We start from the raw sequence: 26,249 nt of genomic DNA, 5'->3' as shown, positions 1-26,249 counted from the left end.
TTCCCCGCAGTGTCCCAATGTGGATATGAGTGTATTCCTATCCTATCAGCCACACTAAGAGCCTGCCCGCTCGATGAACAGTAGCTTGTGTACGAGCTGTATGTGCAGTATAATTGTGGCAGCGAAGACGCTCCAACTGCTCTGCATGTGTTGATCGCAGCACCTCAAGATGCCTTACATCTCTGCCCACCTCTCCCCCTCCCTGTTTGTAGTGCAACAGTTGTTGTTTTATTTTTGTGAGGGAATTAAAGAGTTGCTTACGGATATTCCAAGTGGTACCTAGGCAGTGGCCCCTATTTTATACCTTAAATGTCTCCCATTCAATATGTGCGTCGCTTGCTGTACCTTAATTTAGTTCAAAATATGCCAAAATTGCCTTCCCCAGTGAGGCACGGAATGCCGAGTCCTCCAATGTACTAGTTTGGAGTCGCCACGTAGGGACCAGAGGGCGCTGAAGCTCCCATTGCAGCTGTAGCAGCAGGGGATTATGATTGGAAAGTGTCTGTCCTAGGTAGTCAATGCCATGGATCAAGGGGAGCAGTGCCTGCGATCCCACCAGTCTGTCGAGACCCATGTGTAGGTCATGTACTGCGGAATATTGAGAATAAACATGGGCAGTGGGATTAAGGAAATGCTATAGGTCTATAAGAGCCCCGTGCGTAAGCCAATGTGCGAGGACTTTCGTAGAAGACAGGGAAGGGGTCCTATTTAATGATGGGAATGATCTGTCCAATTCGACGTTAAGTACTGAATTAAAATCGCCACCCAACAGCCAGGGGATGCCATTCCATCAGGCCAGGACCCCAGAGATGCACTCAAGGACGGAAACTTGGTCGACATTGAGGGCGTAGATGGAACACAGCAGATCGATTTGGCCATTTAAATGCCCCTTCGCAAAGGTGTATCTGCCCTCTACGTCATTGAAGACCTCATCACAAATAAACAGGGCCACACCCCAGACCCACACCAGTGTACCTTGTGCATGTGCCGAAAAGGTAGTACCGAATACCTGACCCCTCCATCTACTTTGCAGATGCTCCAATTCGGGCTGTGACATGTGGGTTTCCTCAAGTAATGCTATGTGCGTCTTATGTCGGTGTAGGTATGAGTGTATAGAGTATCTACGGGTGGGTGTATGCATACCGTGTATATTTCATGTTGTCACATTAACTTGTGTCATGTTTGAGTAATATATGTTGTCGGTACATGTGGGGTGAGCAGTGGTTTATTCGGCACATCATGTAGACAGGAAGCATGGGCTGTACTTGCTGAAATAAAATGGGAAACATGAACCATAACCATATTAACAATCGGGGCGAAATCCACAGTGACATTCTTCCAAACTACTACGTTGCCCAACGAGGCAATGCCTATTTTAGTCTGGAGACTGATGGAGGTGTAGACAAAGTAGGCTTTACTACACCTAATGCCTATCCCTCTATGTCAGGGAGTAACCATCCAGTTCCCCACCTGTGTGTTAGTGGACGTGGTGCATTAAGTCTGTATCTTAGTGACTTTGGCATACATACAAATCATGTGTGTACTGCACATAGGGCAGCAATATCAGAGTGCACCTCAACGAACCAACAGCATCACAATAATCAATACAAGGTGGTCTCTACTTGCATGTATGGTCTTCACACATGTCCCTGATACTTGGCAGTCCCTCACATGGGGTCATCAGCAGTCTGTGGGGTGACATCTGGTAGCTGCAGTTCATCAGGGTCTTCAGGTCTAGGAGTGGACGATCCACTAGCAGTTGCCGAACCGGTTGAGCAGATTTCCCTCGCCTCTCGATAGACCTGGGCCCCCAATGCCTTAACCGCTTCCAGGGTATCACGATGTTCCATTGTGCTCTGCTCCTTAAGTGCACTGCAGCTCGTCTGGATGTGCTGTTCCTCCACTCTCATTTCCATCGACGTTCTTTTGTTGACCAGTCTAGCTGGATCTTCGTTTGAGGTGCGGGGTCCCCTCCATTGGCTGGATTCCTCCAGCCAATCTCATGTCTCATCAGGCGAGTCAAAAAAGCATGTAGTGCCCCATCCACAACTCTCAGCCTGGCGGGAAATAGCAGAGAATAGGGAAGATCCAAATTGTGCAGCTGTGGCTTCACCGCCATGAAAATGCTCTGGCGTCTCTACACCAGTGCAGTGTAATCTGGGAACACCATGATTGAGCTTCCACTGACCTTTACCTCATAGAACTTACGAGTCTCATGTAGGATTGTGTCCCTGTCTCTGTAGTTTAAGAGTTGGAAGAGGAAAGGTCGCGCTTGAGCTCCAGGGGCGGGGGATTTTGGGCCGGTACACGTAGCGCCCGCTCCACTACAAAGTGCAGCGTTAGCGCCCCAGCAGGTAAGATATCACAGCACCGGTGTTCCACATATGCTTCCGGGGTCCATCCTTCCTCACCCTCTGTGAGACCTACTATGCAGATGTTGTTACGGCATGAGCGCCCCTCTGCATCTTTGACTGTGTCCTCAAGTGCATGTATCCGGTCTAGGGCATCCTGCAGGGCTGCTGCGTGACTAGTAGTAACTGTATTCAATTCCGATATTGTCTTAGCATGTGAATGGACTGTGTCGGCCAGATTGCGGTGGTCAGCATGCAATAAAGTGAAATCAGATGCTACTTTGTCAATCCGAGCTTCAAGAGATGAGCGGGTCTGATCCAATTCTGATTTTTTTAACCACTGCCAGTACCAAATCCAGCTTTGCAGTTATTCCCACGTTTGGATCATCACCAGTTTCATTGCCCCCTGCGTGTGGCGGCTCCAGCATGCCAGTACATGCAGCATCCTGCAGCAAGTGCATGAACTATCAATGATAGCTAGCCGCAAGGGAGTATGTATGGAGAACAGCAGTAGATGTGTGGTCGTTCTTGTTGATTATCTGTGCGCCAGTGAGGTTGGCTCACCCCATCTCAGCCGCAGGAGTCAGGTCTCCAGGGAGCAGGACACAGATCATGTTCAGCCAGGGACTTCCTCTGTCCATGAGTCAATGGGGTGCCACCGCCGTATCACAAATCTCCAAGTGCCTGCCCTGTCAGCAGCCCCGGTATGGTCCCGTAGTACCTTCCGGCAGCGACCCGGGGGCAAGGGCCCACAGATGCAGGGGAAAGGGCCTCAGTCACGTCCAGGCTGACTCCGGCAGTGGGTGAATGGCTGCAATCTACTCCCCCTCAATGCCGTACTGGTAGATGCGTATTGGCTGCGGACTCTCGGAGCACGTCCGCCAGTGCCACGAAATCAGGGCCCGTGTCGCTGGATCACTCAGGACAAGGCCCGGGCGCCAGCGTTGTCATGGGTGACCTTACACAGTCAGGACCACGGTGGCGACGGGCGAGCAGAGGTTGGCAACAGTACTCCTATAAATGACGTTGGCACAGTGACAGCACTCCAAGCTGGAGGGCAGCAGGCTCCCGCGTCCGCTCCGGACCTCTCCAGGCCGCATCCCCACCACAGCCGCCATTCCGGGCCTGGATCGTGCCTAAGGGGTTCCGCAGGGGCTCTGCCGTAATTGCATTCTGGTGTCAGTATAAGACTGAAACTTTCACTGTGAGGTGGGTCGGATGGCAGTAGAAAATCAGGATAAGTGAGGGATTAGGCACATAGTCTCACACAATTGTGCCTGCCATGATGGCTTGCTCACCACGCCCCCCATCTGTATCCTCCCCATTAAATACTTCACCACTAGTACCTATGTTATTGAGCTTCTGCCACACCTGAGACAGATGTAAGATGTGCATCTGTTAAAGGGAAAACACAAGAATAAACCAACAGGCTAATTCCTTAACTGCAAGTACCTAGAAATTCATCAACTACCAACATAATGTTGTGACATGCTAGAGGCAAACTCGGATAAGTTCATAATGGGCATGCATTGTCTTCTTTATCCCAGTACAATCTGCCAACCACCGGACCCTCCTCCATACTAGTCTAATCAATCTTGCGCTTCATCACTCTATTCTTGTGTCCCTCCTTGAAGTACTGCAGCCTAACCCATCCCTACATACCATCAAGATTGAACCTGAGATTCCTCCTACATAGCACAACTAGACAACAAAACAAAGACACTAGAAGACTACTTCAGAAGTAAAACAAACAATGCTGAAGTGGCAATGAACTGAAATTACACAACAAATTTTTAACTTTCAGTCACTAATCTATTTTACTCAGACATCCGTTCCTCAATCAGTGACCTGATCAAAGTAGTAGGCATTCCACAAACCCAGCAGAACCCACCCTACTAATTCAGATAGGTCATGCTTCCAATGCACAAAGAGATCTGCCATTCGTCACATGCTTGGTGATGTGAAAAACAAACTTTGTCTAAAATTCAACCAAATTACATCTGATCGCTTCAGAGTAGTGCATCCCTGTAGGTCGAGGAAAAGCTTACATATGGAATGGCCTCTAAAGCAGGTCATCACCGTAGATCTCCCTCCTTTCTCTCTCGTGCACTCATGAAAATGGCCACCTGGTTAAGCAGGTGAAACCAACCACCCCAGTTGGCCAACTGAGCGCCCACTCAGAACGTAGCATATAGATGAAAAGGGATGGAGAGGGTTGTTCACATCACATCAGAGGGACCAGTTAGAATTCTTTGAAATCTGCAACATTTCTGGTTCCGAAACCTCTATTTTCATTGCTAAGGAGATCCACAGAAGCTTTTCTACTCAAAACACTGTAGATTGCCCTGCTGATCAGCCGAGTTCATGAAAAGAGAATTGATATTTCCTGGTGATCAATCAAATAAAAGGTCACTACTTAATCCGTTTTCTATATACATCGTTTTTTAAATGTATGTTGCCAAGTATATTTTGTTTGGTTGCATCAAAGTCCACAGTTAACTCAATGGAATTTTCTGGATATGTTACAAGATAATATTTCTCGATGTTATTCAATTTTAAAAGTGGCTGAGTTAATGTATTTCTGAGTCAGATATCATATATGCTTAAGGACTCACTCCTCACACTGAAATGGAAATAAGCTATATACTAAAACAAGAAGGTAGAAGCATCAGAAAGGTTTGGGCTCCTTCAAGTAAAAAGGAACAATAATTACCAGTCGCCTGAGTTGATGTTGCGGTTGATAATAATGTTGGTATTGTTACTGCAGATGTTGTAGTGGCTGAAACATGAACACAATTAATACAATGAGGTAGATGATTTATAACAAATAGATGCACAATTTTATCAAAGATCTCACTGTCCATATTTTGATGTTGATGCTTCTCTATGTAATTAGTGTTAAAAATCTGGATCTAATTCACCGATTTTGCCTATAGTATGTGAACCTCAATATCTGTGTCAACACAATTGTTGCCCCAGTCTTTAAAACCCCACATTTGAAAGGGTCACTCATATAGGCTTTCCTTAGACTGCATTTCAGAATAACAACAATATAAATATTGTCCTTGAACATAGATGTGGACCTAAGAATAGTAAATCTATGCCCACTTGTACATACTTACCATAATGATATGTGTGGACCATATTGAATATTAACTATGCTTTAAGAACACCCTATTCTTTTGTTCTAAAAGAGGAAGTAACTAGATCAGTCTCACGATTATCCACACTTAAAGCATAATCTCAAATATTCTCTTTGAAGTGGCTATTATTCAAAACATTTTCAGATACAACTTGGTGAAACTAAAAAGTATTTACAATGACAAAAGTAGACAGACCCAAAACTGACAGAGCCTCCTCTCAAGACAAAATGTAGATGATGCCCCTCTGAATAATGGTCAGCTTCTCTATGAGGTCAAGCCTAGGCAGCACTTGCGCTGACTCTTCGAGACATGTTTTATACAGTTTGTGGGCTTACAGCCTGCCCATTGCCTTTGTTTTTATTACTTCAATCGTCCTTTAAAAAGGTTTGTCTGCAAGTAGTTAATCTTTGCTCTTTTTCCCTCCTTTATGTGTTTTGTTTTTTAAATGTATGTTGCCAAGTATATTTTGTTTGGTTGCATCAAAGTCCACAGTTAACTCAATGGAATTTTCTGGATATGTTAAAAGATTTTATTTCTCAATGTTATTCAATTTTAAAGGTGGCTGAGGGAGGTATTGTATTTCTGAGTCAGATATCATATATGCTTAAGGACTCACTCCTCACACTGAAATGGAAATAAGATGTACACTAAAACAAGAAGGTAGAAGCATCAGAAAGGTTTGGGCTCCATCAAGTAAAAAGAAACAATAATTACCAGTGGCCTGAGTTGATTTTGCGGTTGATAATAATGTTGGTGTTGTTACTGCAGATGTTGTAGTGGCTGAAACATGAACACAATTAATACAATGAGGTAGATGTGTTATAACAAATAGATGCACAATTTTATCAAAGATCTCACTGTCCATATTTTGATGTTGATGCTTCTCCATGTAATCAGTGTTAAAAATCTAGAACTAATTCACCGATTTTGCCTATAGTTTGTGTACCTCAATATCTGTGTCAACACAATTGTTGCCCCAGTCTATAAAACCCCACCTTTGAAAGGGTCACTCATATAGACTTTCCTTAGACTGCATGTCAGAATAACAACAATATAAATATTGTCCTTGAACATAGATATGGACCTAAGAATAGTAAATCTATACCCACTTGTACATACTTACCATCATGATATGTGTACATACTTACCATCATGATATGTGTGGAATATATTGAATATTAACTATGCTTTAAGAACACCCTATTCTTTTGTTCTAAAAAAGGAAGTAACTTGATCAGTCTCATGATTATCTACACTAAAAGCATAATCTCAAATATTCTCTTTGAAGTGACTATTATTCTAAACATTTTCAGATACAACTTGGTGAAACTAAAGAGTAAAGGAGTATTTACAATGACAAAAGTAGACAGACCCAAAACTGACAGAGCCTCCTCTCAAGACAAAATGTAGATGATGGCCCCTCTGACTAATGGTCAGCTCCTCTATGAGGTCAAGCCTAGGCAGCACTTGCTCTGACTCTTCGAGACATGTTGTATACAGTTTGTGGGCTTACAGCCTGCCCATTGCCTTTGTATTTATTACTTCAATTGTCCTTTAAAAAGGTTTGTCTGCAAGTGGTTAATCTTTGCTCTTTTTCCCTCCTTTATGTGTTTTGTTTTTTAAATGTATGTTGCCAAGTATATTTTGTTTGGTTGAATCAAAGTCCACAGTTAACTCAATGGAATTTTCTGGATTTGTTACAAAATATTATTTCTCGATGTTATTCAATTTTAAAGGTGGCTGAGGTAAAGTATTTCTGAGACAGATATCATATATCCCTAAGGACTCACTTCTCACACTAAAATGGAAATAAGATGTACACTAAAACAAGAAGGTAGAAGCATCAGAAAGGTTTGGGCTCCTTCAAGTAAAAAGGAACAATAATTACCAGTGGACTGAGCTGATGTTGCGGTTGATAATAATGTTGGTGTTGTTACTGCAGATGTTGTAGTGGCTGAAACATGAACACAATTAATACAATGAGGTAGATGATTTATAACAAATAGATGCACAATGTTATCAAAGATCTCAGTACCCATATTTTGATGTTGATGCTTCTCTATGTAATCAGTGTTAAAACTCTAGACCTAATTCACCGATTTTGCCTATAGTATGGGAACCTCAATGTCTGTGTCAACACAATTGTTGCCCCAGTCTATAAAACCCCACCTTTGAAAGGGTCAATCCTATAGACTTTCCTTAGACTGCATGTCAGAATAACAACAATATAAATATTGTCCTTGAACATAGATGTGGACCTAAGAATAGTAAATCTATACCCACTTGTACATACTTACCATCATGATATGTGTGGACCATATTGAATATTAACTATGCTTTAAGAACACCCTATTCTTTTGTTCTAAAAGAGGAAGTAACTAGATCAGTCTCATGATTATCTACACTAAAAGCATAATCTCAAATATTCTCTTTGAAGTGACTATTATTCAAAACATTTTCAAATACAACTTGGTGAAACTAAAGAGTAAAGGAGTATATACAATGACAAAAGTAGACAGACCCAAAACTGACAGAGCCTCCTCTCAAGACAAAATGTAAATGTTGGCCCCTCTGACTAATGGTCAGCTCCTCTGTGAGGAGGTCAAGCCTAGGCAGCACTTGCACTGACTCTTCGAGACATGTTGTATACAGTTTGTGGGCTTACTGCCTGCCCATTGCCTTTGTATTCATTACTTCAATTGTCCTTTAAAAAGGTTTGTCTGCAAGTGGTTAATCTTTGCTCTTTTTCCCTCCTTAATGTGTTTTGTTTCCTCCTACGGAGCACCGCCTAATTACTGGTATCTTTACACTTTGATGCTTATCTGTTTGTTGCGTTTAGCGAAGATTCCCTTTTTTTTTGTTCCCCATCCTTTGGAAGGCAGCATTTACTATTGGAAAAAGAGCGTGATTAGGCAAAGTTTTCAAACCTTAAAATGAATGGGGCAGATTTACAAGCCACTTGCGCCTCTTTTACGCCGCTGTTGCATAACTTTTGTGGCAGCGCAAAAGATGCGCCATGCTGCAGGGTATTTACAACGTGATGCATCTGGGAGATGTGTCACGTAGTAAAGCCCTGCGCCAAAAGTAGGCGTTCCTGCACAGGGGGGGGGGGCGTTCCTGCGCAGTAACACCTTCTAAAAGTGGCTGAGTGAAATCCACAAGATTTCACTCAGTCACTTTTGAGCCCATGCTGCATCAAAACCCTGCACCTGCTTGAAGCAGGCGTAAGGATTGATGCAGCATTGTGCTGATAGGGCCCCCTAGAGCATTGCTGGAGCTGTGTCACGCTTGCAATGCAACTCCAGCAATGCGCCACCTTTACGGCACAGATGCGTCACGGAACTGTGCCGTTTTTGCCCAATGGTGCGCCGCATTTTAAATGTGGCGCATCCATGGTGGCGGAGAAGTGGCGCACAATAACTGGCGCATCCCTGCTGATATGCAGGGATGCGCCAGTTATTGTAAATCTGCCCAAATGTGTTTAAAATCAGAAGAGTTCCACCCATGCAATTTTGTAAGGTATTTGTAATGTATGTGCTTTTGTGGGAGCTGAAAGGCAGTGTATCATTCCTGTAGAAGCTTTAGCTATAAAACCTTATTTCTGTGCTTTTGTGGAGCATAAAGGTAGCCTTTCTGTCCTTAATTTGTATGCATTTATGTCGAAAGTGGAGCTTAATTTCAGTGCAGGCGAGTAAATCTTGTTCTTATCTCCTCAGAATTTCTGTGCATTCATAGACCGATATCAAGTGTGAGACGCTGTGTTCCATGGACGCAAATTCTGTCCCCCAAACGCCTCATACAACGTAGCTTGACCTGTCCCACCACCATAGCCCTCATTGATGCTTGACCCCTCCTTGATTTTTTAACTCCTTGTCAGTAAGTGGAGAATTAGACTCTTTGTGGCTGGCTTGAATTGTTTATTGTACATTGACAATAGAGGTTTCCCTGTATTTGTGTATTTGACTGTGTTTAATATTTAACATCAAGGACATTTGTCTCAGCACTGAACAAATGGATGCCATTCGTCACAGTCAAATCTGCATCATGCAGCCACAGTAAAATATACTTTGGACTTGCGAGCAATGTAATTTGTCAGCACGAGTCCATAGACATCCCTCAAACTGGACAGAGATGGCAAATTCAAAATGACTCTGTCTCTTCGCACAAATGTATCTCCTCCAATGCATTTCAACAGTATTGTGTGAACTGATGTCTGCACTTGTATCACCTCTGATTGATCCTTTTAAAAACAGCTTTCAAACTTTGCTTCGCATTGCTCTGCCAAGCCCTAGACTCCATGCTGTCTTCACAGGTGCAACAGTGCCACCTGTAGCAATTTCTTATTATCACAAACAGAGCGCAAGTGACTGACTATATTATTAGATTCATCCTCTCACAACCAGATACGATTTTATTATTAGATGCCCGCATCCCCTTCGCAAACATAGTTTGGCTCAGTGGTTCATGTTTGTATATCATATGTATAACTATTTTAATTAAGTTTAAGTAGGTCATTTTACAACAATAGTGGCCAAGCCTATTACCAGACTAGCGTTTTGGCACTTATTACAGAAAAGTTGTTTCAATTTCCTGTATATGCTTCAAGGTGTTTTCAACTTTAACCTCTTCGCTGCTAGGCCTTCGCTCCCCTCCGTGCTAAGCCTTTTTTTGGCTATTTTGGGTAGTTCACGCTTAGGCCCCTGTAACATTTTGACCTCATAAGGTATCCACTCCAAATGTGGGTCCTCTTTTTCCAACATCATAGGGATTCTAAAGGTGACCAGGGTTTGTGGATTCCCCTGGAGGGGACCCAGAAATTAGCCAAAATACAGCTACATTTGTTATTTTTTTACCTCATCACAAATAAACAGGGCCACAGCCCTGACCCATACCAGTGCACCCCGCGCATGTGCCGAAAAGGTAGTACTGAATACCTGACCCCTCCATCTACTTTGCAGATGCTCCAATTTGGGCTGTGACATGTGGGTTTCGTCAAGTAATGCTATGTGCGTCTTATGTCGGTGTAGTTATGATTATGTAAAGTATTTATCTGAGTGTATGCAAACCATGTATATTCAATGATGTCACATTTACTTGTGTCATGTTTGAGTAATATATGTTGTCGGTACATGTGAGGTGAGCAGTGGGATATTCGGAACATCATGTAGACAGGGAGCATGGGGTGTACATGCTGAACTAAAATGGGAAACATGAACCATAACCTATTAACTATCGGGGCAAACTCCACAGTGACATTCGTTCAAACTACTACGTTGCTCAATGAGGAAATGACTATTTCAGTCTGGAGACTGATGGGGGGTGCAGACAAAGTAGGCTTTACTACAACTATTGCCTATCCCTCTACATCAGGGAGTAACCACCCAGTTCCCCACCTGTGTGTTAGTGGACGTGGTGCATTACGTCTGTATCTTAGTGACTTTGGCATACATACAAATCATGTGTGTACTGTACGTAGGGCAGCAATATCAGAGCGCACCTCAGCGAACCAACAGCATCACATTAATCAATAGAAGGCAGTCTCTCCTTGCATGTATGGTCTTCACACATATCCCTGAGACATGGCAGTCCCTCACATGAGGTCATCAGCAGTCTGTGGGGTGACATCTGGTAGCTGCAGTTTGTCAGGGTCTTCAGGTCTAGGGGTGGATTATCCACTAGCAGTTGCCGAACCGGAGGAGCTGATTTCCATCACCTCTCGATAGACCTGGGTCCCCAATGCCGTAACCGCTTAGAGGGTATCACGATGTTCCATCGTGCTCTGCTCCGGAAGTGGCGCTGCCGCTCGTCTGGGCGCGCTGTTCCTCCGCTCTTGTTTCCTTCAACGACAATATCTTTTGTTGACCAGTCTAGCTGGATCTTCGTCGGAGGTGCGGGGTCCCGTCCATTGGCTGGATTTCTCCAGCCAATCCCATGTCTCATCAGGCTAGTCAAAAAAACATGTAGTGCCCTTAGCCACTACTTCCAGCCTGGCGGGAATAGCAGAGAATAGGGAAGTTCCAAATTGCGCATCTGTCGCTTCACCGCCGTGAAGGTGCTCTGGTGTCTCTGCACCAGTGCAGTGTAATCCGGGAACACCATGATTGAGCTTCCACTGTACTTTAAGTCAGAGAACTTACGAGTCTCATGTAGGATTGTGTCCCTGTCTCTGTAGTTTAAGAGTCGGAAGAGGAAAGGTCTATGAAGTGGAGAGTTAGCAAGCACCCGAGCAGGTAAGCTATCACAGAGCCAGTGCTCCACATATGTTTCTGGGGTCCATTCTTCCTCACCCTCTGGGAGACCTACTATGCAGATGTTGTTTAGGCATGAGCGCCCCTCTGCATCTTTGACTCGGTCACAAGTGCATGTATCAGGTCTAGGACATCCTGTAGGACCGCTGCGTGACATTTAGTATCAGGCTTCAATTCCAATATTGTCTGAGCATGATTGGACTTTATCGGCCAGATTGCAGTGGTCAGCATGCAATAAAGTTAAATGAGATGCTACTTTGTCAATCCGAGCTTCAAGAGTGAGCGGGTCTGATCCAATTCATTTCTGATTTTTTCAACCGCTGCCAGTACCGAATCCAGCTTTGCGGTTATCCCCACGTTTGGATCATCACCAGTTGCATTGCCCCCTGCGTGTGGGGGCTCCAGCATGCCAGTACCTGGCGCATTCTGCTGCACATCGATACGGAGGCGGCCCATTGCCAAATTTTGCACCAAGAGCATGGACGTTCGATGGTATCCAGCCGCAAGGGAGTATGTATGGAGACCAGACGTAGATGCGTGGTCGTTCTTGCTGATTATCTGTGCGGCAGTGAGGTTGGTGCTGGCTGCCTCCACACCATGGTAGGTGTTTAAAGCACGTCGTTTTTGGCAGTAACTTTCTTTCCGTGGCGCAGAGCCTGCAGGCGCTGGCTCAAATCAGGTTACCAGGTTCTGGCACGTGTAGGCGTAAGAGGAGCGCAGGGTGCAGAGCAGATCGTGTATATCCCACCCACCGCAGGTGCAAGGCTCATCACCACAGCAATATATGAAGCAGAACACTTAGCCTTAGGCACAACAGCAGGTTCCACCTGCAAGAAGGTACAGGCTACGTTGCACCCTCAGTAGGTCCCCCTGGCAGAACAATGTCAGTCCTCTGAAAAGTTGACTGGATATGCACAAGCTTAATGTCACCTGTGGCCTCCAGGCATCCTCTGTATCTTCAGGACAGCCACACAGCAGCTAAGGCATCTAAGGACCCCCTCAGTGGCAACCAGAGAGGCAGGGCCCAACTCGCTTAATTGTTCAGGGATGGAGCCCCAAAGCACAGCAGGCTGTAACTTGCTTCGCCCGGTCAGGGCTGCATCTTTGCCCAGGGGATTGGAGGATGCAGGGCGTAGAAAATTATGCGTGACACTCACGGGATGCACGACAGATGGGTCAGTACTCCCCTGCAGCAGTCAGGAGCCCAGAACACTCAACCCATCTCAGTCGTGGGAGCCAGGCCTCCAGGGAGCAGGATGCAGATCACACTCAGCCAGGGACTTCCTCTGTGCACGAGTCATGGAGAGCGCCACAACCGTATCACAAATCTCCCAGTTCCTGCCCTGTCCGAGATCAAATGTGAAACGTTGTGTTCCAGGGGTGCCAATTCTGTCCCCCAAACGCCTCATGCAACGTAGCTTGACCCGTCCCACCACCATAGCCGTCATTGCTGCTTGCCCCCTCCTTGCTTGTTTAACTCCTTGTCTGTAAGTGGTGAGTTTGACTCTTTGTGGCTGGCTTGAAATGATTATTCTACATTGACAATAGAGGTTCCCCTGTATTTGGCTGTGTTTAATATTCAACATCGAGGACATTTGTCTCAGCACTGAACTAATGTATTCCATTCGTCACAGTCAAATCTGCATCATGCAGCCACAGGAAAATATACTTTGTACTTGCGAGAAATTTAATTTGTCATCACGAGTCCATAGACATCCCTCATACTGGCACGAGATGGCAAATTCATAATGACTCTGTCTCTTCACACAAATGTATCTTCTCCAATGCATTTCAATAGGATTGTGTGAAATGATGTCTGCACTTGTATCACCTCTTATTGATCTTTTTAAAAACAGGTTTCAAACTTTGCTTCAGATTGCTCTGCTGAGCCCTAGACTCTATGCTGTCTTCACAGGTGCAACAGCGCCACCAATAGCAATTTCTTATTATCGCAAACAGAGGACAAGTGACTGACTATATTATTAGATTCATCCTCTCACAGCCAGATACTATTGTATTATTAGATGCCTGCATCCCCATCGCAAACATAGTTTGGGTCAGTGGTTCATGTTTGTATATCATTTGTGTAACTATTTTAATTAAGTTTGAGTGGGTCATTTTACAACAATAATGGCCAAGCCTATTACCAGACTGGTGTTTTGGACCTTTTTCCGAAAAGTTGTTTCAATTTCCAGTATATGCTTCAAGGCGTCTGCAATTTAAACCCTTCACTGCTAGGCCTCAGTGCTAAGCCCTTTTTTGGCTATTTGGGGTAGTTCACGCTTAGGCCCCTGTAACTTTTTGACCACATAAAGTATCCATGCCAAATATGTGTCCTTTTTTTCCAACATCATGGGTATTCTAAAGGTAGCCAGGGTTTGTGTATTCCCCTGGAGGTAACCCAGAAATTAGCCAAAATACAGCTAAATTTGTTTTGTTTTTTTATAATGGGAAAAAACAGCTACAGATGAAAGTGTCTGTTTTTTTCCCTGCAAATGGTATAAAAAAAAGGGGTTGTGGTGCTGAAATCACCATCTTCCCAGCTTTCAGGGACAATCAGACTTTTGTCAGAAAATCAAAATATTTTACACATTTTTGGCATTTTTCTGGGACATAGCCTATTTTTGCTATTTTTTTGTGTTTTCAACCTCCTTTCAGCTAATGGTAGAAATGGGTATGAAAGCAATAATGGATCCTGTAAAGCTATACATTTTTAAAAAAGTAGACAAAATTCTAAATTCGGCAAGGGGTCATATGTGTAGAACCTTCAAGGTTTCTTTATAGAAACTAACCGTTGAATATGGGAAAATTGAAAATGAGTTGAAAAAACAGCCATTTGTGTCAACGTTTTGACCTGTAACTTCTTTTACTTATGACAGCTGTTTGAAAGCAATATACTGTTACATCCGCTGGAGCTTTCTGGTTGTGGGGATATATTGGACTTTTAGGTTCAACAAGATCCCAACGAACCCAGAGCCAATAACTGAGCGGCATCTTTAAATGTTTTTTTATTTATTATGTACCGGGTATATAGAAATAACGTTGGGAAAATATGTAAATGGAAAAATCGGTGTGAGAGACACCTATGTATTTCTGAAATTGGAACAAAATATAGAGTTTAGAAACAGTATGCACATTTCCGAAATATTGCGAACCCATACTAGCATGAGAATTATAGGTCATTTTTCAAACTGACTTCTTTTTTACACATTGTCTTTCATTTGGAAGGCAGAAATGCATCAAAAGTCAATAGGTAATAACAGTTTCTCTACAATTCTGAGTTTCCCCAAGTCTCCCAATAAAAATGGTGCCTCATTTGTGTAGGTGGGCCTTGTGCCTTGTAGACATGAAACTGCTCAAAATGCAATATGGACACACTTTGTTTTACAGTGAAAACGAACCCTTTTTTTGCAAACTGTCTAGCTGTAGATGTTTAACCCTAGCTCTGCTGGCAGCTAGGGAAACCTAGCAAAACTATATATTTTTTAAAACTAGACACCGAGGGGAATCCAGGATGGGGTGACGTGACTGGCTCTCACCAGGTTCTATTACCCAGAATCCCTCGCAAACCTAAAAATTAATTTTTTTTTAATCACATTTTCTTCACATTTCTGTGGTGGAAAGTTCTGGAATCTGGGTGGTTCCACAAAATTTCATGTACCCCGCATTTCCCAAAGTCTTCCTAAAAAAATGGTACCTAATTTGTGTGGATAGGCTTAGTGCCTGCATCAGGAAATGGCCCAAAACTCAACGTGGACACACCACATTTTCACAGTGAAAACAGACCTTTTTTTTTTGCAAAGTGCCTAGCTGTAGATTTTGAACCCTAGCTCTGCTGGCACATAGGGACGCCTAGCCTAACTATACGTTTTCGAAAACTAAACACCCAGGGGAATCCAGGTTGGGGTGACTTGACTGGCTCTCACCAGATTCTATTACCCAGAATCCCTTGCAAACCTAAAAATGTTTAAATAAAACCCACATTTTCCTGACATTTCTGTAGTGGAAAGTTATGGAATCTGTGTGGATCCACACATTTTCACCCTCCCAGCGTGCCCCAAAGTCTTCCGAGAAAAATGGTACCTCACTTTTGTGGGTAGGCCTAGTGCCCGCAAAAGGAAATGGCCCAAAATGCAATGTGGATACACCACATTTTCACTGTGAAAACTGACCATTTGTTTACAAAGTGTCTAGCTTTAGATTTTGAACCCTAGCTTTTCTGGCACCTAGGGAAACCTACCAAACCTGTACATTTTTTAAAACTAGACACCCAGGGAAATCAGGATGGGGTGACTTTACTAGCTCTCACTAGGATCTGTTACCCAGAATCCCTTCCATTTTCCTCACATTTCTGTTGTGGAAAGTTCTGGAATCTGCGTTGATTCACAAAATTCCACCCACCCCGCATTCCCCAAACTCTTCCAAGAAAAATGGTACCTCACTTGTGTGGGTAGGCCTCGTGCCTGTGACAGGAAACGGCCCAAAACGCAACCTGGGCCCACCACATTTTCACAGTGAAAATTCACCCTATTTTTGGCAAAGTCCCTAGCTGTATGTAGGTTTTGAACCCTAGCTCTGCCGGCACCTAGGGGAACCAAGCAAACCTATACATTTTTTGAAACTAGACACCTAGGGGAATTCAAGATGGGGTGACTTGTCTGGCTCTCAGCAGGTTCTCTTACCCAGAATCCCTTGCAAACCTCAAACTGTGTCCAAGAAACACATTTTCCTCAAATTTCTGTGGTGGAAAGTTCTGGAATCTGCGTAGATCCACAAAATTCTACCCACCCGTGTTCCCCAACGTCTTCATAGAAAAATGGTATGTCACTTGTGCTGAGTGGGTGGCATTTTGTGATCCATACAGATTCCAGAACTTTCCACCACATATATGTGAGAAAAATATGTTTTTTTTGACAAAGTTTGAGGTTTGCAAGGGATTTTGGGTAACATAACCTGGTGAGAGCCAGACACGTCACCCCATCCTGGATTCCCTTTGGTGTTCAGTTTTAAAAAAGGTACAGGTTTGCTAGATTTCCCTATGTGCGAGCTGCGCTAGGTTCCAAAATCGACATGTAGAAACGTTGCTAAAAAAGTCGGTGCCTAGTGGGTTTTCCGTCGCCCTGGCGGGAAACCGAGGGGGGCAAGACGGGGGGTGCCGCAATAGAAAGACTGCGGCTATTTTTTGTGGGGGTGGGCAGCCCCCACGCATAAAAAAAAAGCCAGCTTAATTGCTGCCGTGTGGGCTTTTTGCCCTCCCGGGGGGCAGATCAGGGGCCACTGCCCTCGTATGCTCCCATTGGGGGACAGAAAGACTGGAATTTCTCTGGGAGGGGTGGGGCAGAAAGACTGAACTTGGATAATTTGTTTTCGGGGGAGCAAAGGCCCTTGCCCAAGGGACCGCTACCCCCTCCCTGGTGTCTAGTGGGTGGTTCTCTGCTTGGGTATTGCCCTCCTGGGGCATGGAGATTACCCCCTTTCCAATGATACCTCTCCCATCTTTCTATGTGCTCAGCAAGTAGAAAGTGAAACTGAAATGAGCCTAAACAGGGGGATGCCTCGGGAGCTGGGGAAGCTCTTCCCTAGCTCCCGAGGCTTTGTGGGAATAAAAGAGGGATTTCATCTGCAATGGCGTCGAACGCGTGGGAGCCATCCGATGCACATTAGAATTTATGCGTCTGACGGCTCCTGCGTGTTCGACGCATGCAAGGGGTTAAGGTGCTTGAATGATCTCAATGGTATGTAAAACATCAGTTTCTTGCCTGGGTACCCTTTGCTGAGCTGAAGATGGTAGGTTGTGTCTGTTCAAAATTACAAGAAAAAAGCGCACTAGCTGTGAGGGCTTGAAAAAAGGCATTAGGATTTATTTCTCCAAATGCCCACCTTTTGTGACCCCTTTGCCAAGAAGCCACAAAAACACAAGGTTGAAACAACAGTTGAAAAGGAGCGTTAAATTCAATAAAAGATTGTCTGTTCAATAATCCCAAAGATCATACTCTTCTCCAGCAATCGATAAAATAATCATGATTAAGTGTACAGAAGTTATTCAGGAGTCATGTGAGTCTTTTAGAATCCAATTTTATTCCACAAATGAAATTTTACAGAAGCAGTCCATTCAGTCGAGCCAATGTGTTTTGTCCCTTTAGACTTCATCAGGGCTGATAATTTAAAACATGCATATCACAAATTTTGTCTCAAATAAAATATATAATATATATGTTTAAACCTGCTATTGACATCTGAATAATGAACCTCCAAATGCACCCAACACGATTCCCTACCTATATACATACGAATACAATTTTCTGAGTATTTATACAATAACTATTTAATCAATTAATAAGTAATAATTATAACTATACATTTTGAAATTTGCTGATTTTCAAGTTTTTTAATTTTTATTTTTTTTAAATGTTTTCACCGGTTGCCTAACCTACCACATTCCTGTCCCCTAGCACAAGAAAAAACACCATTCTTATTAGACGTTCTCCCTATAGTTAATAAACAGGTAAAATTCTGTTGACCCTTGGATACCTATCTCTCAAAATTAACTGTATAGATCTTACATTTTCATTGATTATAGGGTTTAATAACTCTGCAAACCAACTCCGCCCCCAGGAGCAAGATGCCCTGGCCAAAGAATTACTCAACTCAGTTGTCAATATTTAAGTGTCATATTCAACCAGGTCTCAGATTCTGTCCTTATTCCATAATTCTTCATAAATAGAATCTCATGCTACAAGGAAGCGTGTTGTATTCCTGTTTGATCTACAATAAAGAGTATCCATTAAGTCTCCTCTTTTTTGACTCACAACTGAAGTGCAATCACAAAAGAAAAATACATAAATCCAGTATCTCCCCCACATACATTGTGGAATTGGTAATAGTGAGCTGGTTCGAACGAGGTTAGACCGAATCGAATGGCGGCATTCTTGTCTTCAGACCGTGATTTCCAGCTTTAATGGGGATTGTTGATCCTGTCGGACATGGCACGAGTGAGAATTTGGCTTACAATTTAGCACCTGATAGGAGGGATACGAGCCAGTGCCCATTGGTGCAGTCACCAGTCGATGTTGGTGGACTGGGCATTAGTTATGGAAATAACTCATGAATACTTAAATTCTCAGACTTCCAGTCGAGCTCCTGATTAGAGAGAAACTAGCCTGAGAGGGAGGGTTTCATGTAGGTAATGGTGGTTTTTGCAGGTAGATTCTGTGGAAGAGTCATGTGGCACACATTAGAGTGTCTGATTTGAGGAAATTTATGCCAGAGCAGAACAGAGAAGTTTTTCCATTCTGGTCGACTGTCTCGTGATTGGTCGGAATAACTAGCAATAAACAGAAAAAGCGGTCAAGAATAACAATATTTTAGCTTCCAGTCATGTGATCGGATGTCCCATGGAGGTGTCCCTTATTGGGCCACACAACTGAGGCAAAGAGAATTAGTGGCCCACGATGATGTCTATGATTGCAGCTAATGGTTTTAAAAAGGTTCATAAGATAGATGTTGGAGTATCTGATTGGCCCAATACAAGCCACAGTAAACCAAAGGGTTTCCATCCTGGTCTGACGTACCCGTGATTGGCCAAAATGATGGTTAATTTAATAAAAGAAGAGGGAGGTTAGATTTAGAGAATGGTAAGTCCTATTAGAATAGATTTTAAAATGTTGCGCTGTGGTACCAGTAATTTTCCACTCTAACAGGATGAGAAGTAGGAGTCTCCTACGAAGTAAAGGGCGTTTTGCTGAAAAGCAATTTTTTTTGTGATCAGTGTGAGGGCGTGTCTACACCATGGTGATTTATGCATAGACTTTTGCTCAGGAGATATCAGCGGTTTGATTGGTGCATTGTCAATAGGATCAGAGGAAACAAGCTTTAACACTGATTGTTTGACAATCCTGTATCAGTATTGGTGCCCAGATGAGTTTAAGGTTAGGCGTTGACCCTTGGACATTTGGACCAGGGAACACGAGTGATGAAGGTCAGTACAGAGAAGCGAAAAGGATTAGTGTACACATAGAGCACCTTTGGAGTGGGAGGTGTAGCAAATGTTGAAAGTCAGGTGATTTGGAATAGATGATGCATTTTCTGGGCGTAAATTCAAGTTGGTTACAAGTTCATTTTCTTGAAATGGACTTATATAAGATGTATTTGGGGAAGAGACTGGGTTTCTGTCTTTTTCTTTTGCGATTGCACATCAGGTGTGAGTCAACCTGACAAAAAATTATAATAAAGAGGACACTGAACTGATACCCTTGATTGTAGATCAAATGGGAATACAACACGCCGCCTTGTAGCATGAGATTCTATTTATGAAGAATTATGGAATAAGGACATGATCTGAGACCTGGTTGAATATGACACTGAAATATTGACAAGTGAGTTGAATTGTTCTTAGGCCTGGGCGTCTTACCCCTAGGGGGTGTGGGGGGGCGGTAGTGATTTGCGGGTTTTTAAACCCTATAATTAATGATAATGTAAGAGCTATAGAATGAATTTTGAGACATAGACATATATGGTTCAACAGTATTTTACCTGTGTATTAACTATAGGGCAAACGTCTATTAACAATGGTGTTTTTTCTTGTGCTGGGGACAGGAAGGTGGTACGTTAGGCAACTGGTGTAAAAACAAGACCTTACATTTAAAAATGTAAAAACTTAAAGATCTGAAAATTAAAAAATGTATAGTTATAATGATTAATTAATAATGAATACAATTGTTATTGTATATATACTCAGAAGAGTGGTTGTATTAGTATGTATATAGATAGGGAGTATTGTTGGGGTACATTTGGATGGTCGTTATTCAGATGTGAATGGTGGGTTTATATATGTTTGTAGTATAATTTGTTTATATGATACAACAGTTGTGATATGTATGTTTTAAATTGTCAGCCCTGATGAATTCCCAAAGGGACGAAATGCATTGGACGGGCTGAATGGACTGCTTCTGTCAAATTGCAATTGTTGAATAAAATTGGATTCTAAGGGACTCACAAGACTCCTGAATAACTACTGTACACTTAAGCATGATTATTTGATTGATTGCTGGAGAAGAGTATAATCTTTGAACAGACAATCTTTTATGAATGTAAAGCTCCTTTTCAACTGTTGTTTTGACTCTGTTCACAATTAGCTGTTAAAAAAGGCCAAGCCTTTTATCTGTGTCAGTCATGTCTCTACTTTTCTCAATGACCCTACTTATCCCTCGAGTTCCTTTCTTAGTGATCTTTTCTTTAATCAAATTTTTAATCTTTTCAAACAACAACCATCAAACCTTGGTGTGGATTTCCGCTCTTGTGGACTGGTTGACAGCTCAGATAGAGCATCCCTGCATGTTGTCATGTGTGCCACAGCCTCCTGTATGGGGCTGAAGCAGGCTGTTGAGTGGATGGGCGCTGTCTGATACGTCCACTTGCATATCTTCACCTTATTCACTATCCAGTGCTGTTTGATGGGGGAAGTATTCAGTGTACTTTTCCACAGTTATGCCTAACCCCAGTTAGTGCAGGGTATCTGGTACTGCACTGCCTAACCACTACTATTGGTTGCCGCTTATATGCATGTTTGGCGATTCATTTGAACAAAGCTTCTATTGGGTGCCCTATTCAGCTTCTTCTTGGGGCTTTGTGGTTGCAGTGTGTGTTCCATTTTTCATAGGAACTCAGCAGCCTTACTGATTCTGGATGGTACTGGGACAGAGTTTCCTTTGTTTTAAAACTGTTACTGTTAGCTGGCTTTCTCTCTTCTGGACCTTTGCCTTTATTTTTGCACAGGCTGCACTTGGGCCTTTGTTGTTTCTTGTCTGTTTTGCATGCTGTCGGGCAACTTGCCCATTTCCCTGATGTTGCAGCCAGTTCTCTGTTATATTTTCTTGTTCAGGTGTGTGTTTTGTCCTCCCTACCTCCAATGTTCTGACGTCTGAATATAGTGGGTTAGTTACTTTGGCCAACTTGTATGGACTACCATCTGGTTCTTTGGGTTTTTGGGGTCCTTTCCGATTGTTTTACCATTGGTTCTTCTGCTGCTTCTACCAGCCAACTTGGTCATTCTTGCATCCTTGGTGTCCTTGTTGGTATTTAATATGGCCACTGTGGTGTGGGCGTCAGCATGGTTTCAGTCTCAAGTCGGTTGTTCCACTCTTGTTCCACTCTTGTTCCACTCATATATTGTAACGTGGTGAGATTTATGACAAGAAACACAGAACATAGTGGGGTAATGCCTCCTTACTGATAATCATCATTGCATCAAGTCCAGGTTTTACTAGTCACAGTCTTTCGAACCTTCTCCCTAATCCCTAGACTGCTGTCACTTGTAATTTTCTGACCATCCACTAGGATTGATGGGAAGTAAAAAAGGAGGACCAGTGGGAAGAGAAAAAGGGTTAAACTCATATTTTATATGTGAGGATTTGTAAAAATTTGCATAATGTAGTATGGGACCAAAGTTATGGTTTGCATGGTGGGCAAGGACTGTTCCTCACTCAGTAAGGATGGTATTAAGGGAGGCCTGGAATTGGCATAATAAAGATTGGTGGTATGTAATCAGGGCATTAACCTATACAATAGATTTTGTAATAAAATGCTCAAGACTTTGCAATATTTTACAGGTCATTGTTTTATGAGTTCCAGTTCGAAATAAACAATTTGGATCACGATGAAATACAAGCATATATTAGATTGGTTGAGTAAAGGTATGGAGGACTTGCTTAGCTTTTTACCATACCATCTCATCTACTACTTTAAGTCAAAAAGCTATTTTATAGAACTAAATGTACATCTAACATTGGTAAAATAGATATATACACAAACTTGTAAATTATGTTGTTTGTTTATGAGCAATTTGTGTACTGATGTTTGGCAATTTTGTACATTTCTATTTTCAACCGACTAACAAGTTTTAAATAAATGGGCTGTAAGATTACATCCAATGTTTTAGACAAGCCATTTTCAGTGAGTGACTTGTATATTACATAACATATGATATAAACAGTATTATAGGAAGAGCCTGATATAAAATACTTTTTTTAAAGAAACAATTATGTCATAATTGCAGCCTAGGTTGCACATTAAGGGGAAGAATGGAATCTTAAACAAACAGATGACACCAGCGTCATTGTAGTGAATACATGTATTGTTGTATAACCCTATGTGACGGGAATGTAACAAGCTGGGATCATCTGCATGGCAGTTCACATACTCCCAAAAACAATCCCATTGCCTTCTCCAAAATAGGCATTTTTGGGAGCAGAATTTACTGGTCCCCACCCAAGCTCTGCGCAGACCACCTTTACATTAAAGGCGTTCCAGTAAGTGTCACACACGGTCTCTCCAAGAGTTATTGTAGAAAAATCTTCATTAAGCAGTTAACTAGTACAGTAAAAAAGAAATGTTTAAGTAGAAGTCTAATGGAGCATTTTTGTGTTTTAATTATTTGCATTTTTCCCTCTATCGATGTGTCTAATAAACACACAGTAATGACGATTGAAAGACTAGCTAGTGCTGGAACCCTCCAGATGTTCTACTAACAGGTTGAAATCAGTATATTGAAAATGTGTAGATAATAATCTTAACATCAGTTTCTTGTGGGCACCCAATTCAGACACTACTCACAATCCATAATAAACATCCTTGATTTTATGTTCTAAATTCCTATTGCTCTATATGCTCTTTCCTCTGTATCCTCTCCCTTAACCCCTTCGCTGCGGGGTGTTTTCCCCCCGCTGTGTGGGGGGGAAGGGGGCCGCGCGCTGCGCCGTGCTGGTTGCGAGCTGAGCTCGTCATGAGGCGCAGCGGAGCTGACCTCATGACGAGCTGAGCTTGTCACGGCCACACCCGTTTTTAGAACGTTCAGCACAGCGGGGAAATTAGCCCCGCGTGCGAACATTCCAACGGCCGTGACGAGCTGAGCTAGTCAGCAGCACCCATGAGGTTAAATACTTCACCACTACTACCTATGTTGCTGAGCTTCCGCCGTACCTGAAAGAGATGCAAGATGTGCATCTGACAAAGAGAAAACACAAGAATCAATCAACAGGCCTCGATCCTTGACTGCAAGTACCTAGAAATTCATCAACTACCAACATAACGTTGTGACATGCCAGAAGGCAAATTCAAATAAGGTCACAATGGGCATGTATGGTCTTCTTTATCCCAATACAATCGGCCCTCCACCCGGACTCTCCTCCATGCTAGTTTAATCAATATGGCCCTCACCACTCTATTATTTTGTCCCTCGTTCAAATGCTTCAGCCTAATCCATCCCTATATAACATAAAGATTGAACCAAAGCTTCCTCCTACACACCAGAACTAGTCATCAAAACAGACACTAGAAGACTACTTCAGAAGTAAAACAAACAATGCTGAAGTGACAAAGAACTGAAAGGACACAACAAATGTTTTAAACAACTTTGTCACTAATTTACTTTACTCAGATATATGTTACTTAATCAGTGACCTGATCAAAATAGTAGGCCTTCCAAAACCCCTGCACAACTCACCCTACTAATTCAGTGAGGTCATGCTTCCAATGCACAAACAGACCTGCCATTCGTCACATGCTTGGTGCTGAAAAACAAACTAAGGCATAAATGCAACCAAATGGCATCTGATACTTTCAGAGTAGTCCATCCATGTAGGTGGAGGAAAAGTTTACATCTGGAATGGCCTCTAACGCTGGCCATCACTATAGATCTCACTCCATTTTCTCTCCTGCATCCGCTAAAATTGCACAACATTTTAGCCTCAAACTGAGGCAATGAGCATTGGGATTAAGCATATTCTTTTTTGCTAAAGCCTGTTAGCTTGCCCCTGTTTCACCAAGGATTTGCCCGGAAAAACAAAAAATCAGGTTGATTATGGCCTCCTGGGTAAGCAGGTGAGACACTCCCTAACCCCATTTGCCCAAGTGGAGCACCCACTCAGAACGTAGCATATAGATGAAAATGGATGGAGAGGATTGGTCACATCACATTGGAGGGACCAGTTACACTTCCTTGAAATCTGCAACAACTCTGGATCCGAAACCCCTCTTTTCATTACTAAGGAGATCCACTGAAGATTTTGTATTGGAAACTCTGTAGATTGCCCTGACCTCATGAAAAGTGAATTGATATTTCCTGTTACAAGGTTGCTACCTAATCCGTTTTCTATATACATTGTACATGAATTTTATGTTGTGAAGTTTCTTTTGTTTCGCAGCATCAAAGTCCACAGTGAACCCAATGGATTTTTCTGGATATGTTACAGGATATTATTTCGCAATGTATTTCAAATTTAAAGGTGGCTGAGCGAATGTCTCTCTGGGTTAGATGTTATATATGCCTAGTGACTCAGTCCTCACATCGAAAAAAATATATATGATGTACACTAAAGCAAGAAGGTAGAAGCATTAGTAAAAAGGAGCAATAATTACCAGTGGCCTGAGTTGATGTTGCAGTTGATAATGTTGTTGTTGTTGTTACTGCAGATGTTGTAGTGCCTGAAGCATGAACACAGTTAATAAAATGAGATCCAGGATTTATTACAAATAAATATACACTTTTAGCAAAGTTCTCACTGTCCATATTACAATGTTGCTGCTTCTCTATGTAATCAGTGTTAAAATTCTAGATCTAACTCACCTATTTCGCCTATTGCACTTGAACCTCAATATCTGTGACAACACAATTGTTTCCCCAGTCTCTCAAACCAAACACTTGAAAATGTCACTCATATAGACTTCCCTTAGGCTGCATGTCCGAATAGCAACACCATAAATATCGTCCTTGAAAGTAGATCTGGAGCTAAGAATAGTAACTCTACACCCACTTATACATACCTAACATCATGATATGTTTAGGACATATGGAATATTAACTGTGCTTTTAAAACACACTTTTCTTGTGATATATATCAAAGAGCAGAAAACTAGATCAGTCTCACAATTACTTACATTCAAAGCATAATCTCAAACATTCTCTTTGAAGTGACTATTATTCAAAACATTTTAAATTACAACTGGGTGAAACTAAAAAGTAAAGGAGTATATACAATGACAAAAGTAGACAGACCCAAAACTGACTGAGCCTCAGCTTCTGGGCATTCAGCCTGCCCAGTGCCTTTTTGTTCATTACTTAAATTGTCCTTTAAAAAGGCTTACCTGCTAGTGGTTAATCTTTGGTTTTTGTCCCTCCTTTTTGTGTTTTGTTTCCTCCTATGGAGCATACCTAATGACTAGTATCTTTACTCTTTGATGCTTATCTGTTAGTTTTGGGGCAATATTGTTTTTCTTTTTTTCCTGCTTGTTTTTGGCAAAGCCTCCTCTTTTTTTTCCTCGTCCTTTTGCACCATATGAAACGAGCTTGAGTAGGCATAGTTTCCAAATCTTAAAATGAATTTGTTTTCACTCAGAAGGGTCCCATCTGTGCACTTTTGTAAGGTTTTTGTAATGTATGTGCTTCTGTAGGAGCTGAAAGGCAGCATGTCATTCCTATAGAAGGTTTAGCTGTAAAACACTATTTCTGTGCT

Source organism: Lissotriton helveticus, chromosome 5_1 (assembly GCF_964261635.1).
Source record: "Lissotriton helveticus chromosome 5_1, aLisHel1.1, whole genome shotgun sequence".
Taxonomy (NCBI): Eukaryota; Metazoa; Chordata; class Amphibia; order Caudata; family Salamandridae; genus Lissotriton; species Lissotriton helveticus.
This window is presented reverse-complemented; position numbering follows the sequence as displayed.